Raw genomic sequence first — 2,500 nt, 5'->3', positions numbered from 1 at the left:
CCATTGGGTCATTATATGATCCCAGGAATCTGATTATCCACTTGTCTTTAATTTTTCTTAATTTATTTCATTGTAGTTAGTCTTCCGTAAGGATTATATTGTTTCTTCTTCTTCTTCATATCTTTATTCATCATCTTCTTTTACTTCTTCTTATTTTCTTGTTCTTCTTGTTCTTCTTGTTCTTCTTTTTTCTTCTTTTCTTCATATTTTTTCTTCATCGTCTTCTTCTTCTTCTTCTTCTTCTACTACTACTACTACTACTACTACTACTACTACTACTACTACTACTACTACTACTACTACTACTACTTCCTTCTTCTTCTTTTTTCTTTTTAATCTTTTTCGTCATCTTCTAGTTCTTCTTCTTCTTCTTCTTCTTCTTCTTCTTCTTCTTCTTCTTCGTCTCCTTCTTCCTTTTCTTTTTTTCTTCTTCTACTTCTTCCTCTTCATCTTCTTCAGAGTTGTGTCCGAGCAAATTTCTTTACATTCATCTTCGTTCCAAGCTCTTGTCTTGGGGGGAAAGGGCCATATGCTTCCATGGGGCTTCTTCTATTCGGCCCTGTCCATCTAATTTTCAGAAGGATTGCATCAAGCTTGCCCTCATTCAGTTTAGCGTCATCTACTATGATGCCATTTCTTACAACAGCCTTCACCACACCACTCATTTCATCTCCATCTCTCCTCCATATGGTATGTCTGTTGATTCCAGCTGCAGACTGACATTCCTTGAAAGCTTGATCCCTACTATGCACAGACTATTCAGTTCATCATGAAATAACTTATCTCCAATCTAGCCTATAGTAAGCCAGTTACATTAGCATAGGCTATTTTTTGTTTTCTTGTAGTGTTACCTTTGTGTGTGTGTGTGTGTGTGTGTGTGTGTGTGTGTGTGTGTGTGTGTGTGTGTGTGTGTGTGTGTGTGTGTGTGTGTGTGTGTGTGTGTGTGTGTGTGTGTGTGTGTGTGTGTGTGTGTGTGTGTGTGTGTGTGTGTGTGTGTGTGTGTGTTTATTATAAAGTCACAGCGTAACTCACTGATCGGACCATTACAATTATAGTTTTCATCTTGGAGGGAAATAGTTGTTGATTAAGAGTCCAGCACACAATCTGGGTCCATGATAAATCAATATGATCACTTTTCAAATCTGATATGGCTGGCGTGTCTTCTACCCCCATTATTGTTGTTTCCTTTAACCCATTGTTCACTGTCATATTCAGCAGTGTATTTCCCTAATATTCTTTACTTCCACTAGCTTCTCACTCTTTCTAATCTAACTCTCCAGAGTTGAAATCACCTGTTGGAGCCACATTACCACACATCTTCATTATTTTCTTCAAACAATTTGTCATGTCTATCAATGTCAAATGTTCGTTCTTGTTCCACGATCTTGCCAATGGGAGGACATACGATACCATAATATCTTTTATTTTTCTATTCAATTGTTACTCTCAATTCCGCTTTCCTTTCTCCTTACTCACCTCCATATTTTTTCACTAAATTCATCAAATCTCCTCTCTCAAAGAATCATTGATCTCTAACCTTAATTGGATGTGAAACATTATTCATGTAAATTCATGTGTTTTTATTTTCATCTATAGCTGTATTATAAATTAAGATCACAGACTAGTGTGACACAATAAATTAGTTACAAAAACACTCCTTTGTAAGGCGGAGATCGATTCGTATCGTTTAGGCTTCAGGACAATCTCAGTTCCAAAGGCTTGGTCGTCATTGTGATGATGGCAGCCTCAGTTGGGGCGTCGGTAGAGAGGACTGGGTTGTGGAGGACCGTAGGTGCGCTTGTCCTCGTCGCTCGTGTCCGGGTAGTGGGCCTCGCCCTCGTACTCGACGTTGGCCACGTAGCCAGAGTCCCCTTCCACTTTGTAGTTCACCTTCTGCAGGCGCCCGTCGGGGAGCTGCGCGTAGTAGGATCCCTGGGTGTGCTCATCTTCGCGACTCTCCTGTTGGCCGAAGTCGTTACCGGAGTAGTCTTTCACGGCCCAAGCAAACTTGTATTTGGCGGGTCCCCCGTAGTTGTCGTGTTCGTGAGAGTCCTGTTGCCCAAAGGGAAAAATAAAAAGCAAAGTAAAAGGTGCTCCTAATCATATAAATGGAGCAAAACAAAGTCTGTCGACCTGAGTTATTCTTACCTGATGAGGAGTCCCGTAGAATTGGCTGGGATGGTCGGCGGCCGCGAGGGCCATGAGGCCGAGTAAGATGAGGACCTGAGTAAGAAAGTCGAGGTTAGTTACATTTGCCCCCAACTACAGTGCTCCGATGCTCATATATGTTAAATTCCCATCGTGATTTCCAGAAACAAGTTTCATATAAAAACTTTTCGATATATATTATTTTTATAAGATAAAATGTTTAAAGAATATTAAATGAAATCCTAGGGTGTTCAAAGTTTTTAGAAGATACTACCTTGAAGCTCATGTCGGTGTCTGGATTGAATCTGATGTTCAGTTCTTCCACTGCTTGGTCTATATAATCGGGCGACAT

The sequence above is a fragment of the Oratosquilla oratoria genome, chromosome 21 (assembly GCF_046742065.1).
Source record: "Oratosquilla oratoria isolate Oo_2021 chromosome 21, ASM4674206v1, whole genome shotgun sequence".
Taxonomy (NCBI): domain Eukaryota; kingdom Metazoa; phylum Arthropoda; class Malacostraca; order Stomatopoda; family Squillidae; genus Oratosquilla; species Oratosquilla oratoria.
The sequence above is the reverse complement of the archived record's forward strand: the minus strand, read 5'-3'. Positions refer to the sequence as shown.